General features: G+C 45.3%; 1 non-coding gene across 1 annotated transcript; it reads left to right on the top strand.

Moving 5' to 3' along the window:
- The first annotated feature begins 11,612 nt into the window (after positions 1 to 11,612).
- LOC114806802 lies at positions 11,613 to 11,741 on the top strand. Its single transcript, XR_003754864.1, has one exon. It is a non-coding gene; the product is annotated as a U6atac minor spliceosomal RNA (small nuclear RNA).
- Positions 11,742 to 16,569: the final 4,828 nt, after the last annotated feature.

Below are 16,569 nucleotides of genomic sequence, written 5' to 3'. Positions count from 1 at the left end.
CCAGGACCGCGGGAGGACGTGGCCCAGGGGTTGACGACGGGATAGGCGAGACCGAGGGACGGTGAGGAGGTGGGCGGCAGAAGAGCGGAGCGTGCGCGGTGGGCGGTAGAAAGAGAGAAGGGAGGAGAGGTAGGAAGGGGCAAGGTGATGTAGAGCCTTGAAGCCTAGAGTGAGGAGTTTTTGTTTGGAGCGGAGGTTGATAGGCAACCACTGGAGGTGTTGAAGAAGGGGAGTGACAGGCCCAGATCGTTTCTGCAGGAAGATGAGCCGGGCAGCGGAGTGAAGAATAGACTGGAGCGGGGCGAGAGAGGAGGAAGGGAGGTCAGAGAGAAGGCTGACACAGTAGTCTAGCCGGGATATAACGAGAGCCCGTAGCAGTAAGGTAGCCGTTTGGGTGGAGAGGAAAGGGCGGATCTTGGCGATATTGTAAAGGTGAAACCGGCAGGTCTCGGTAACGGATAGGATGTGTGGGGTGAACGAGAGGGACGAGTCAAGGATGACACCAAGATTGTGGGCCCGAGAGACGGGAAGGATGGTCGTGCCATCCACGGTGATAGGGAAGTCTGGGAGAGGACCAGGTTTGGGAGGGAAGATGAGGAGCTCAGTCTTGCTCATGTTGAGTTTTAGGTGGCAGGCCGACATCCAAGTGGAGACATCCTGGAGGCAGGAGGAGATGCAAGCCTGAAGGGAGGCGGAGAGGACGGGGCGGAGATGTAGATCTGTGTGTCATCTGTGTAGAGATGGTAGTCAAAGCCGTGAGAGCGAATGAGTTCACCAAGGGAGTGAGTGTAAATGGAGAACAGAAGAGGGCCAAGAACTGACCCTTGAGGAACTCCAACAGTTAAAGGATGGGAGGGGGAGGAGGCGCCAGCGAAGGAGACCGAGAATGACCGGCCAGAGAGATAAGAGGAGAACCAGGAGAGGACGGAGTCCGTGAAGCCAAGGTGAGATAAGGTATGGAGGAGGAGGGGATGGTCGACAGTGTCAAAGGCAGCAGAGAGGTCAAGGAGGATTAGAATGGAGGATTAGAATGGCTTAGTGGAAAGAGCATGGGCTTGGGAGTCAGAGGATGTGGCTTCTAATCCACTCTGCCACTTGTCTGCTGTGTGACCTTGGGCAAGCCACTTAACTTCTCTGTGCCTCAGTTCCCTCATCTGTACAATGGGGATTAAGACTGTGAGCCCCACATGAGACAACCTGATTACCTTGTATCTACCCCAGCACTTAGACCAGTTCTTGGCACATAGTAAGTGCTTAACAAATACCATTATTATTATTATTATCAAGAAGTCACCATTGCAATATTGATTGTGAATCTCGCTCTCTCACACATAGCAAATGCAGTTCTCCTTATTGGGATATGGCAGTTCTTATCGTTCCCCTGTGTTCTGATGTTCCACGAGGCAAGTGTCATTTTCTCTATTTGGCAAGATTCTTTTGATTTTGGTTTTTCTACCCCCAAGTTAAGGCCTACTAGCCGTAAGCATGTGCTGAGTCTTGATTGAATGAAGTAGGCAGTTATTAGGGACACCTTGTCTGGTCCCTCTTAGGGTTGAGCAGTGTGTCCTGAAACAGGGTCATTTGGGCTACCAAACAACCAGTGTCATGAGCTGTCTACTTGCACAGGACTTTTCTAAGCTGATTTTGGGCAGGAAACATGTCTGCTAATTCTGTTGCATTATACTCTTCCAAGCACTTAGTACAGTGCTCTGCACATAGTAAGCACTCAATAAATACCATTGATTGATTTTTAGATTTTTTCCCAGTCAGCAAGACATGTGCTTGAGTTACTTTTCCAGTAGTAGTTGGCATCGAACCATCCCCCCCTCTTGCCCAGTTACCCTGGGGCTAGCAGCATACCTATGACAACTGGCCAACCTCTTGAGCTTTCTCATCTCATCAGTGGAAGCAGCATGATGTACTGTATAGAGCACAGGCCAGGGAATCAGAAGATCATGGGTTCTAATCCCGGCTCCACCACTAGTCTGCTGTGTGACCTTGGGCAAGTTGCTTCAATTCTATGAGCCTCAGATCCCTCATCTGTAAAATGGGGATTGAGACTGTGAGCCCCACATGGGACAGGTACTGTGTCCAACCCAATTTGCTTTTGTCCACCTCAATGCTTAGTACAGTGCCTGGCATATAACGAGTGCTTAACAAATACCATAATAATACCAATACTAATAATTATTATTATCAACCCTGCCCCTTGCTGCAGATGGGGGGAAACTAAATGCTCAGTTTTAAAGAACTAACGTATTCCACCTAGATTTTCAATGGTCAAGTAGTTGTTTTCTCAGTTTAATTTATACACCGCATTTTTATGGTATTTGTTAAACACTTCTTATGTGTCAAGCACTGTTCTAGTCACTGGGTTAGAGACAAGTTAATCAATCAAACTCCATTGGATTGTAGTTTGTCAATTGCATGCAAATTGCTTGAAATAAAATGAAAAAAGATGGCATACATAATGGTGATGTTAACTTTTCCCTTAGGGAAGAAGTTCTCTTGGTTATTAACTATAATTAGATTGGCCATTTTATTTTTGTTGAAAATCAGAACATCGGGACCTCATTCCAAGCTTGGTTAACTTTTTCCTTCCCTCTCAGCAATTTTTATGAGAGCAGAGAGGGGCAGAGAAGGATGATGAATAGAGGAGTAAATCTTGGATGGCCAAACCACAAGTCCCAGGATGCCAGGGGTTATGCAAATTAACAACTGTGGCATTTGTTAAGTGCTTACAGTGTTCCAAACACTGTCCTAAGCACTGGAGAAGATACGAGATAATTAAATCAGACACAGTCCCTGTCCCACACAGAGCTCACAGTTCAAGAGGGAAGGAGGCAGATACTTTATTTCCATTTTACAGATGAAGGAACTGAGGCCCAGAGAAGTTAAGTAATGTGCTCAAGGTCACACAGCAGGCAAGTGGCAGAGTTGGGATTAGAACCTAGGTCTTCTGACTCCCAGGACTGAGCTCTTGCCACTAGGTCACGCTGCTTTCCTTGAACATTTACCGGGCATGCCTCCACACAAATATAGCAATACAAACATTTAAAGTGATGGAGACAACTGGAGAGCAGTGCAAGATAAAGCTGATCAGTTTGATCAGGGCAGTCCCAATTCTAAGGCATTTTCATATTTTCCTAAAATCGCCTTGGACAGCTGACAAAAATCCAGGCTGTTCCTAGCTGAAATGGGATGTATGGTCAAATCTCACTAACAATCACCTGAAGAGAGCAGCCATCTGGACTAGATTAGGAAAGAACATGGATGTCTGAAGACAATTTATCGTGCACTTTATTTTCTCAACGGTTTTTCATCTTCCTGCTCATTTGATTTCAAAACTTCAGGATGACATGTAAAAGAATTCATATGTAGAGCGTAATTGCAGCTCGTGATAATTATGTGTACAGAGATTATAGAGATAGACATTAGGAGAAGTTACTGATCAAAAGAGGGTTTAAAGTCTCCTTCTCTGAAGATGTTTTGAAAAATGTACGGTTATCTTCCTGGGATGATTTAAGTATGGTGTTGCCAAGAGTCAGTAGGGTGCACTAAATGATCCCTTCAGATCATCAGCCCTAGTGGTACTGAGTGATATTTAAGTCCTACTCAGTCCTGGATTCTGTATAATCCTGATGGGTCCAATTTGACCCCACTGAGAAGGACTGGATGTGACGTCCGGTTCTATAATAATGTCTGATTCTATAATAATGATAACAGTAATAATTGTGGTATCTGTTAAGTGCTTACCATGTGCCAGGCACTGTACTAAGTGCTGGGTTGGGTACATGCAAATAGTGTTGGACACAGTCCCTGTCCCATGTGGGGCTCGCAGTCTCAATCACCATTTTACAGATGAGGGAACTGAGGCACAGAGAAGTGAAGTGACTTGCCCAAAGTCACACAGAAGACAAGTGGCAGAGCTGGGGTAAGATCCCGTGACCTAGGGAGTCTTTAGCTCCACCTAAGGATGACGGGACCCAGTGGATAGAGCACGGCCTGGGAGTCAGAAGGAGCCGGGTTCTAATCCAGGTTCCACCACTTGTCTGTTGTGTGACCTTGGGCAAGTCACTTCACTTCTCTCTGCCTCAGTTTCCTCATCTGTAAAATGGGGATTAAGACTGTCAACCTCATATAAGGCAAGGACTGTGTCCAACCTGATGAGCTTCTATCTGCCCTAGTGCTTAGTTCAGTGGCCAGCACCATTAAAAAACAAAAGAAAAACAAAACAAAAAACCCGACAAAATCTAACCTAGAGGGGCTATCACGCATGCCATTCTGCTTCCCCTATGACACTTTGCAAATGCATCTGAAAGAGCCCTCTTTGGGAGGTGCACTGGGAGGCAGACAGCAGGTAACCACCAGGGAATGAATCTACACTGAATGGGCATGCAAATCTGGTTCTAGTGGAGAATAGAGACGGGGCAGAGGGAGATGTTCATTCATTCAATAGTATTTATTGAGCGCTTACTATGTGCAGAGCACTGTACTAAGCGCTTGGAATGAACAAGTCGGCAACAGATAGAGACAGTCCCTGCCATTTGACGGGCTTATAGTCTAATCGGGGGAGACGGGCAGACATGAACAGTGGCAATAAATAGAGTCAAGGGGAAGAACATCTCGTAAAAACAATGGCAACTAAATAGAATCAAGGCGATGTACATTTCATTAACAAAATAAATAGGGTAATGAAAATGTATACAGTTGAGCAGACGAGTACAATGCTGAGCGGATGGGAAGGTACAGGGGGAGGAGCAGAGGGAGATGGGGGGAAAAGAGGGTTAAGCTGCAGAGAGGTGAAGGGGGGGCGGTAGAGGGAGTAGAGGGAGAAGGGGAGCTCATTCTGGGAAGGCCTCTTGGAGGAGGTGAGTTTTAAGTAGGGTTTTGAAGAGGGGAAGAGAATCAGTTTGGCGGAGGTGAGGAGGGAGGGCGTTCCAGGACCGCGGGAGGACGTGGCTCAGGGGTCGACGACGGGATAGGCGAGACCGAGGGACGGTGAGGAGGTGGGCGGCAGAAGAGCGGAGCGTGCGCGGTGGGCGGTAGAAAGAGAGAAGGGAGGAGAGGTAGGAAGGGGCAAGGTGATGTAGAGCCTTGAAGCCTAGAGTGAGGAGTTTTTGTTTGGAGCGGAGGTTGATAGGCAACCACTGGAGGTGTTGAAGAAGGGGAGTGACAGGCCCAGATCGTTTCTGCAGGAAGATGAGCCGGGCAGCGGAGTGAAGAATAGACTGGAGCGGGGCGAGAGAGGAGGAAGGGAGGTCAGAGAGAAGGCTGACACAGTAGTCTAGCCGGGATATAACGAGAGCCCGTAGCAGTAAGGTAGCCGTTTGGGTGGAGAGGAAAGGGCGGATCTTGGCGATATTGTAAAGGTGAAACCGGCAGGTCTCGGTAACAGATAGGATGTGTGGGGTGAACGAGAGGGACGAGTCAAGGATGACACCAAGATTGCGGGCCCGAGAGACGGGAAGGATGGTCGTGCCATCTACGGTGATAGGGAAGTCTGGGAGAGGACCGGGTTTGGGAGAGAAGATGAGGAGCTCAGTCTTGCTCATGTTGAGTTTTAGGTGGCGGGCAGACATCCAGGTGGAGACATCCTGGAGGCAGGAGGAGATGCGAGCCTGAAGGGAGGGGGAGAGGATGGTGGGGCGGGGGGAGATGTAGATCTGCCTGTCATCTGCGTAAAGATGGTAGTCAGATGTTCTCCCTGCTGTATTACTGAGGACGCACCACAGCACCTTTGGAAGCTGGATCAAGAGAATATGTACATATGCAAATATATCCTTTTCCTCCTATTGCTCAAGGACATGCTTATCAGGGATCCATTTCATTTAACTCCAAAGGTCACTTTTTCCAATTCTTTCCTGGTGGAGCAAAGGAACTATTGTGTAGAAAAGCACTTTTGCCCTTCAACATCTTCCAGCAATGAAATACAAATCAGAGTTGCTCTTCTGGGTGGCCACCTGCCTGACATAAAGACCTTGATCTAAATAAGCAAACAGCGTTTGGGAGTGGAAGAGGAGAGGGAAAGGACTTAGTCTCTTGCATTAGAGAGACAAGCATAGGAAGAGCTTACAACCAAACAAATAACTAAGGGTTAACAAATCCTGTTTTGGTTCTAAATCTACCAATGATTAATTGTGTAGCTTCAGGTACACAATCCAGTGCCTCAACTGTGGTATGAGGCACGTCACTGCTTTCAGAGAAGCAGCATGGCGAAGTGGATAGTGCACAGGCCTAGGAGTCAGAAGGTCATTGGTTCTAATCCCGGCTCCTTCACTTGTCTGCTGTGTGATTTGGGGCAAGTCACTTCACCTCTCTGTGTCTCAGCTACCTCATCTGTAAAATGGGGATTGAGACTGTGAGCCCTGTGTAGGACAGGGACTCTGTCCAACCTGATTTGCTTGTATCCACCCCAGAACTTAGTACCTGAATTAGTAAACACTTTTACCCTCTATTAGAAGGTGATATATGGATCGTCTTCTTAAAATGTCACTCAGCATGTATCTCACCACTCCTCAGAAACTTCTAATGGCTATCCATCTCCATCTGCATACAGGACAAACTTTGCACGACTGGTTTTAAAATTTTCCACCCGCTCTCCCCATTTCATACGTTGGCTCTCTTTGCCCACTTCCTCTCAATTTTCCTGCTCACCACCATTTTCCTGGCTTGGAACTTTCACCCTGCTCAAATAATGATAATAATAATGATAATAATAATAATAATAATGGTATTTGTTAAGCACTTACTATGTGTTTAGCATTTTTCTAAGCAATAATGTTGGTATTTGTTAAGCACTTACTATGTGCAGAGCACTGTTCTAAGCGCTGGGGTAGACATAGGGGAATCAGGGGGGCTCACAGTCTGAATCCCCATTTTACAGATGAGGTAACTGAGACCCAGAGAAGTTACACAGTCACACAGCTGACAAGTGGCGGAGCTGGGATTCGAACCCATGACCTCTGACTCCAAAGCCCGTGCTCTTTCCACTGAGCCATGCTGCTTCTCATGCAGCAATTTGCAATTAGCAGTGAAATTAACAAGCACTGGGGTAGATACAAGGTAATCAGGTTGGGCACAGTCCCCGTCCCACATGGGACACAGTCTTAATCCTCATTTTACAGATGAGGGAACTGAGGCACAGAGAAGTTAAGTGACTTGTCCAGGGTTACACAGCAGGTAAGTGATGGAGTTGGTATTAGAATCCAGGTCCTCTGATTCCCAGGCCTCTGTTCTGCTGAATAGGACACACCACTTCTCAGCACGTTTTTATATATTGCAGAGTAGCCTAGTGGAAAGAGCACAGGCTGGGAGTCAGATGATCTGGGTTCTAATGCTGGCTCTGCCACTTGCCCTCTTATGACCTTGGGCAAATTACTTCTCTGTGCCTCAGTTTCCTCATCTGTAAAATGAGGGTTCAATACCTCTTCTCCTTTCTACTTAGACTGGGCCCCACGTAGGACAGGGACCGTGTCTGACCTAATTAAACCATATCTACCCCAGCACTTAGAACAGTGTTTGGTTCATAGTAAGTGCTTAACAAATATTACTATTATTATCTGTATGTGCAGTTTTTTATTCAGCTATTTCAGCCTGATATATTTGTCCTACTACCTGATGTGACCTTGTTCTGTTTCCCATTCCCACTATTTCTGGATAGTTTTCATCTTTCAGTCACTCTTATTGGATTGTAAGCCCTTGTGCTATAATAGTAATAATGATGATGGCATTTGTTAAGCGCTTACTGTTCGAAGCGCTGAGGTAGAAACAAGGTATTCAAATTGTCCCATGAGGGGCTCGTAGTCTTAATCCCCATTTTACAGATGAGGTAACTAAGGCACAGAGAAGTTAAATGACTTGCCCAAAGTCACTCAGCTGATAAGTGGCGGAGCCGGGATTAGAACCTCTGACCTCTGACTCCCGCTAAACCCAGGTTCTTTCCACTAAGCCATGCTGGGATGGGATCGCATCTACCAACTCTATTGGGTTTTTCTTTCTCAATAAATACCACTGATTGATTATTGTGTCTTTGCTTCTTACAAATACTTCATTTTGTTTCTATAATTTCCCAATCTTATTCACAGTTGGTTATGTATTTCTGCCCTGGGGGTATTTTAGAATTCCAAAAGTGTCCGGGTGCCTGCTATATGCACAAACAGAGGAAACTGACATCTGAACACTGATAGTTGTTCCACAATTTATGAAATGTCGTTCCTTTTCTTAAAGTTTGAATTTGTTAATTTCACTGCTAATTGCAAATTGTGCAAAGTAATAGAAGGCATAGGCCTTTTTTCTGGAAATTGAAAGCAATCTGTTCAGGGCTAATAATAATGGTATTTGTTAGGCACTTACTGTGTGTTAAGCACTGTACTAAGCACTGGGATAGATAGAAGATAATCAAGTCAGACACGGTCCCTGTCTCACATGGGGCTCACAGTCTAATGGGGAGAGAGAACAGGGGTTTCATCCACATTTTACAGATGAGGAAACTAAAGCACAGAGGAGCTGAGTGATTTACCTAGGGTCACACAGCAGGCAAATGATGGAGCCATGACTAGAATCCAGGTTTCCTGACTCCCAGACCTATACTCTTCCCACTAGGCTGCCCTGGCTCAGTAATGAGGCTTCCATGAGTCAGTCAGTCACTTGTATTTACTGAGCACTTACTGTGTGCAGAGCACTGTGCTAAGTGCTTGGGAGAGTACACTGCAACAGTAAGCAGACACCATGAGGTTGTGTATGGGTGTGTGTGTGGTTAGAGTATAAAATGATTATTAAAGTAGTTGAACTGCAAATAAGGAGACATTCAATAATTTGGGTACTTGTTAAGCACTCGCTACGTGCCAAGCATTGTTCTAAACACTGGGGTAGATACAAGGTAATCAGGTTTTCCCACGTTGGGCTCACAGTCTTAATCCCCATTTTACAGATGAGGTAACTGAGGCCCAGAGAAGTTAAGTGATTTGCCCAACGTCACACAGCAGACAAGTGGCAGAGTGGAGATTAGAACCCACAACTTCTGATTCCCAAGCCAGGCTCTTTCGGCTAAGCCATGCTGCTTCTCATCTAAGCCACGCACATTTGCCACTGGAAGGTCTGTCAGTGTGTTTCCTTAATCACAATCTATTTGCAGAGAGTTTTCTTAGCTGAGCTAAGATTCTAGAGACACAATTGACTTTTCTAAGTAAATGTTGCTTTTTACACTAAGGTTTTGTGGATTTGGGGTTCGACCTGCTGTGAACTGTAAATGGGATAAAATGCGTAGCGGAAACGATCTTAATTGCCAAATATTAAGAAAGGTGGGCCTGGGAGTCAGAAGGACCTGGGTTCTAATTCTGGCTCTGCCACTTGCCTGCTGTGTGACCTGGGGCAAATCGCTTAACTTCTCTGTGCCTCAGTTACCTTATCTGTAAAATGGGGATTAAGACTGTGAGCCCCACATGGGAGAGGGACTATGTCCAACCTGATTACCTTGTATCTACCCCAGTGCTTAGATCAGTGCTTGACACAGTGTAAGCACTTAACGAATACCATTAAAGAAAAAAAAAAGAAACCATTTCCATCACTTTCATCTTTCAGGGGACAAAATGCTGTATTTTTAAGTTCTATCTCTAGCTTAGGCATGGTGTGACTAATGATGTTTCTGTCATTTTAATACACACCCAATTTCCTCAAAAGTTAATGGTACATTTGATTTTGGAGGAAAACTAGGACTCTGAAACATGGGCATCTACAGTTTTGAATATTGAACTTGGGAGTGAAAATAACACGCTTGAGCACAGGGTGAGGGGAGGTGATTTCTTACTAAGGGAAAGAGCGGACGCGATAGCCACAAACTTCCAACAGCCCCTGAAATTGCTTTGTTTCTTCCAAAGTGTGTGACTCTTCCCATCTCCCTGGCCTGGGGTAAGAGGACAGGATTAAGTGTTAGACAACATAGTGGCAGAAAGGGAAAGATGAGGTGAGAGGGCTTACTACAGTGCCTGGCATATAGTGAGCGCTTAACAAATATTAAAAGAAAATGGAATGATCATAATTGCAGTCTGTCAAGGAGGTGGATGTGCTGACATTTAGGCTATAGTTCCCTCTTAATGCCTCCATTGGGCTAAAAGTGACCGATTAACTTGTATCTACCCCAGTGTCTAGAACCTTCTCTCCTCCTCCTTCTCTCCAGCGCTTGACACATAGTAGGCACTTAATAAATGCCATTAAAAAAAATTAGTTCCAGCAGTGTCAGAGATAGGGAGAGGAGGAAGGGCTAAAGAGGCAATGGCTCTGGGTTTTCTAGTAGTGATGATAATAATGATAATAACAATTGTAGTGTTTATTAAGTGCTTACTATGTGCCAGGCACCGAAATAAGCAAGGAGGTGGATGCAAGCAAATCAGGTTGGACAAAGTCCCTGTCCCACGTGGGGCTCACAGTCTCGATCCCCCTTTAACAGTTGAGGTAACCGAGGCCCAGAGAAGCGAAATGACTTGACCAAAGTCACACAGTAGACAAGTGGTGGAGCCGGGTTTAGAGCCCATGACTTTCTGACTCCCAGGCCCGTGCTCTATCCACGAAGCCATGCTGCATCAGTGACCCAAGAAAGTGTGAAAATGTCCCAACGACACTTACATTTACAATTATGGGTGATTCATATAGAATAACCATTCCAATCATTTTCATATTGCCAACAATTGGCACCAGGGAAGAGGGCGATCTGCTTCTGTATGCAGGTTGTGCAACTGAACCACGCCAGCTGGACATGCATGTGCCGGCATTGGTCGATGACTCACTCCATCTTTGTGTGGTTCCACTCCCGGGTTCAGCCGTTAGTGCCACTTTGATGCTGATTGGAATGTGCTTCCACGATCTGGAAAATAGGCGGGGCTGAAAGGGGGGAGGGTGTCTGACTAGGCTCGTCTCTCCTCTCCAGTCCTGTCCCTCCCTCACCCCCACCCCCCCCACCACCATCAGCAGGTGAGTGTGATCTGAAGTGGGAAGGGGTAGGGAGGTGGTTCGGACCTATATTACCATCTTTTGGGCCCAGGATTCACCAGCTCTGGTAGAGGGTCTTGTCTTATGCTGTCGAGTCGTCTACGACCCATAGCGACTCCATAGACGCATCTCTCCCAAAACGCTCCACTTCCATCTGCAATCATTCTGGTAGTGTATCCATAGAGTTTTCTTGGTCAAAATCTGGAAGTGTTTTACCATTGCCTTCTTCCACGTGGTCAACTTGAGTCTCCGCCCTCGACTCTCTCCCATGCCGCTGCTGCCCAGCCCAGGTGAGTTTTGACTTGTAGAAGATTGCCGTCCACTCGCTAGCCACTGCCCAATCTAGGAATGGAATGGGTATACCCCTGCTTGACTCTCCTTCCTGAAGTCGAGACTTGGTAGAGTACTGGAAACTCTCCGGGTGCCATCCTGGCGGGGGGGTGGTGTAAGAGGGTAGAAGGGATGAATTTTGTCCTGGACTTTCACTCCCCCACAGTCACTGAAGCCTTAATCTGGATCTGCATAATTTAGCCACGCTTTTTCTGCCACCTCAAAGAACATAGGCCAATTGGGAGAGCAATGATTGTGTTTTGCTTCTGTTGTACTCTCCCCAAGAGTAAGGCACTACTTCACACTAAAGGAGAGAAGGTTTGCATTCCCCTTTGAGAAGGATGGAAAAGGTCTTAGTGACCCTTACAACACATGTATGGTTAAGGCATTGCCAATAACTTTATGGCATCCAACCATGGTCTAGTGGAAAGCGCCCGTGCCTTGGTTTCTAATCTCAGCTCCTCCACATATCTGTTGTGTAACTTTAGTCAAGTCACTTCACTTATCTCTGCCTCAGTTTCCTCATCTGCAAAATGGGGATTCAATACCTGTTCTCCCTCCTACTTAAATCGTGAGCCCCCTGTGGGACCCAATTATCTTGTATTTACCTCAGTGCTAAGTACAGTGCTTGGGACATAGCTAGTACTTAACAAATGCCACAATCGTTAGAAAAGGCATCATCAATGCTGTTTATTGAGCTCCTACTATCTGCCTCTTCTGTATCACACCAATATTTAGTGTGCTGCCTTCCTAACACCTGCAAAGGGAAAAGACCAAAGCTCTCAGGATGAAGTATGGGAGATAAAATCATTAACTGACGCTCAACCTTGGAGGAACATTTCTTCTTATGTTCAGTAAAGGTCTTGGAAATAACATGGCTACCCTTCACTGGCCAGAAAAGCATGATGGCAAATATCCAAAGGAATCAGACAAAAACAATTTGTTTAAAATAGTCAATAATTTTGTACAGATATGTGATTCAGGTAGAGGTGGGTTGTGTTGCATGAGCTATCTGGAAAATTGCCTAGATTCTCCACTTACCTTTGTTAGTGGGTGCTACATAATCATCATTTATTAATAATGATCATGATTAGATTAAGCCAATTCCTGTCTGACAGCTTTACCTCCGAATCACTTGTTAAAAATAACCAATCCCTCCCCCAATAAACAGAAACTCCGAATTCTGAGATCTTGATATTTTTATCCATACTGTCTGAATCTCTGGACATGCTTACGAATAATTATTTACCTGGTGGTAAGTGTTCTCATAAAATGCTCGCTTCAGTGTCCAGAAAAATACATTTACTGAATAGCAAACACCACGCAGCCTCTCTTCCCAAGTCCTGCACTATCCCCCACAGAATCTAGGTTCTAGACTTTATTTGGGCAGAATTAAACTTCCCAAGAATTGGAACTGTGTTTCTCCACTCCAATAGATCAAATGTAAGGACAGATGTAATGCCGTAGACCCAGGGAGTGTGAAGGGTCCCTCTCCAGCTTCTAGGCAGCACAGCACTAGAACCTCACAAAATCTAGCACATACAAAGCCCAAACTACCCAGCATTTAGAGATTAAATTCAATATTTGGAACCGCTCGGCAAGTGAAATGATAATGTCTGAGGTTTATGAAGTACTGTAGTTATTCCCTCACACCAGATAATAGTATAGAATAGAACTTCATCACCTGTAATTTCAGAACCTCAAGGTGTAGTAGTTGATCTGAAAAGTTGATTGGCATAACTGGATCAGATAAAAAAGTAATGCTATGAAGAAATCCGTCCAAAAAGCAGAAGAATAGAGCATTTCACTGACGAATGCCCTCAAACAGAGACTGACTTGTCAATTAACCTAACCACCTCTGCATTTCACCCCTTTTTGTGATATTTCTTTTCATTTACCCTGGTAATTTGTTTTAATGTCTGTCTCCCCCACTAAAATGTAAAGTTCTTGAGGGCAGAGATCACAACTACTAAGGCTATTGCGTTGTACTCTACCAAGTGCTTTGTTTAGGAACTGTTCAATAAATACTATTGATAGGTTGGTTACTCTAGAGTGAGGCTACTCCAGAGTAATCCTCTGGTCTCCCCTCAAAATACTTTCCTTCTCCTCAGGTCTTCTCTGAGGAAACTTAACTCCTTCTTAATTACTTGGGGATTCTAATACCAGTTTCCTGCCTTGCATCCCACATGCCAGGAGAGGTGCCACCCCTTTCAGTATTCAGATTAAGAAGGGGTCACGATTCCTCTGCAAATGTGTCTGCTATTTTGAGGGATGCTAGACATGAGATCCATTGCAATATTTGATTGAAACTTTTCTTCTGGAGTAAGCGTTACCCAGGATGTGGGGGAGATGTCACATACACACACAGACATACACACACACACTTTTAGAAGCTTTTTTCCCATAAAGTCCAGTTTAAAAATCTATTCTAGGCTTCAGGCCAAGAGAGAGATATCTTAGTTTTCATTGTGGATTATCGTACATGGTGATTGCATGATGCAAATAGCTTACCCTCCTGTAAGGAAACGCCAACATTTTCCACCATTAACTACTGTGGTTTCCACCTCCACATGCTATGGAATATCTCATCTCTAAAGCATCCAAGGCCAGATCTTGAAAATGTGCTCCATGTTGCACATTTAATTTCCATCAGGTCAAATATTTAATTATGTGTATAATTGGAATATTATAAAGTTGAGGAGTTGATATAGCAACTGCCTGAATTGATTCTGGAACAGTGAACTATTTGTGTGAAAAAACTGAAGGGTAGTAAATAAGTAGATAAGAGTTTTGGAAGAGACTTGTACAGAATAAAAGGCAAGCATAAGGCAGGCCACAAGCTAATTGCCTATCCTATATTGAGGCTCAGGCCATTCATTCATCCAATGGTTTTTGTTGAGTGCTTACTGTGTGCACAGCACTAAGCACTTGGGAGAATACAATGCAACAATAAGCAGACACATTCCCTGCCCACAATGAGTTTACACATAGAAAATCCAAAGTTATGAACCACTTGTCCAACCTCTAAATTAATCCTACCATTAGTCCTCTTCTGCTGCTTGCTGTTGTTTGAAATCAATTGTTACCATTGTTTTTATTGTGAGTATCATGTGGGACAGAGACTAGATCTGATCTGTTGTATTCGAACGAACCACTGCATTTAGTAGTTAGTATAGTGCTTGGTGTACACAGGAAGTGCTTAACAAGTACCACAATTATGACTGTTATCTGGTAGTGAGGGAATGAGCAAATTCGTTGCTGGGGGTGGCCCAGAAAGAGGAAAAGGTCAGCACTGGGTCAGATAGCAACTGGGCCAGAGGTGGGACCCCTTCTTTTTGAAGCAGTGGTCTAGTGGAAAGAGCCCAGGCCTGGGAGTCAGAGGACCTGGGTTCTAATCCCAGCTCTGCCACTTGTCTGCTGTGTGACCTTGGGCAATAATAATAAAAATAATACTGATGGTACTTGTTAAGCACTTACTATGTGCCAAGCACTGTTCTAAGCACAGAGGTAGACACAAGTTAATCAGGTTGGACACAGTTCCTGTCCCACATTGGGCTCACACCCTTAATCCCCATTTCACATTTGAAGTAACTGAGGCACAGGGAAGTGAAGTGACTTGCCCAAGATCACACAGCAGACATGTAGCAGAGGTGGGATTAGAACCCAGCTCCTTCTGACTCCCAGGCCTGTGTTCTATACATTAAGCCACTCTGCTTCTCGAGTAACTTAACTTCTCTGTGCCTCAGTTACCTCATGTGAAAATGGAGATTAAATCCAACTCCCACCTACTTGGTGAGCCCCCTGTGAGACAGAGACTGTGTCCAACCTGATTAACTTGTATCTACTCCAGTACTTAGAACAATGCTCAGCACAGAGTAAGGGCTAAACAAGTACTATTACTACTATCATTATTATTATTTTGTTCTTCAGCCTGTTTCCCCTAGGAAGGAGGAGCTCAGTACAAGCTTAGCAGGCGCCCGCAAAATCAGGCAGTTCCTCAGCAGCTCCCCTGTCATCTCCTGCATGGCCACCCAGCCCCTCCCAGCTCTTCTTATCCTCATTTGGCTCCTGCTGAACCAGTCCTAAAGCGTGATGCTACAGGGGAAGGCGGGGAATCGGGGGCAGGAGGAGTAAGTGATTGGGGGAAAAAGTATGGTTCATCTAGACTCATTTATGGGCAGCTTGGAGCGGGGGCTGTGGTGACAGTGGCTGGTGGTCACCATACTGTGTCTGTGTACCATACTGTGAGGAGTTCAGGTTGCCCCCAATCAATGGTATTTATTGAATGCCTGTTGTGTGCAGAGCACTGTACTAAGTGCTTCGGAGAGTGCACTGTAGCAGAGTTGGTAGACATATTCCCTGCCCACTTTAGCCTATAAAGTCCCTGCATTAATCTGGCCCTTGTTCAGTTTAGCCCCCAACCTGACACCTGTCAGGTTGTCAGTCAATCAATTGTATTTGTTGAGCGCTTACTGCGTGCAGAGCACTGTACTAAGCGCTTGGGAGAGAGAGCACAATAAATCAGTATAACAGACACATTTCCTGCCCACAGTGAACCTGGTCAGTGGCTTTCCCTGTTGCCTCTGGGCTAACAAAGACCCAGCATCTTTCAGAGGGCAGGACAGGAAAAAGTTTGGGAAATGAGAAGCAGAGTGGCCTAGTGGATAGAGCACAGACCTGGGAGTCAGAAGGATCCAGGTTCTATTCCCAGCTCTGCTGCTTATCTAGTGTGCTACCTTGGGCAAGTCATTTAACTCCCCTGTGCCTCAATTACCTCATTTGTAAAATGGAATTGAGACTGTGAGCCCTATGTAGGACATGGACTGTGTCCAACTTGACTAGCTTGAGTCTACACCAGCACTCATTAAAGTGCTTGGCATATAGTAAGCACTTAACAATATCATAAAAAATATAAAATGTTTGGACATTCCATTTTTCTCCGGTCCCTCTAACTCTGGTAGACCAACTTTCACTGACTGTCTTTACAAGTGCAAGCTAAAGTTTTTAACCTATGAGGCTCAGTTGAAAAAAGAAATACTAATCCACAAGCTCCCTTTTATTAGCTTCAAGGTAGCTGGACATCTTCAACTTCATTAGTTCATGAAAACGTCTCTGGGGGGGGGTCAGGCTATGCTGTACTTGGGATAGAACTATACTGGCCAATTGTAGATTCCGGATACCCAGATCCATGTGATGTTATGTGGTTACACCGGGTACGGAGCATAATGTGACATTATACGTGCCATTTTGTGG

Source organism: Ornithorhynchus anatinus, chromosome X1 (assembly GCF_004115215.2).
Source record: "Ornithorhynchus anatinus isolate Pmale09 chromosome X1, mOrnAna1.pri.v4, whole genome shotgun sequence".
In the NCBI taxonomy this organism is placed as follows: Eukaryota; Metazoa; Chordata; class Mammalia; order Monotremata; family Ornithorhynchidae; genus Ornithorhynchus; species Ornithorhynchus anatinus.
The sequence above is the reverse complement of the archived record's forward strand: the minus strand, read 5'-3'. Positions and strand labels throughout refer to the sequence as shown.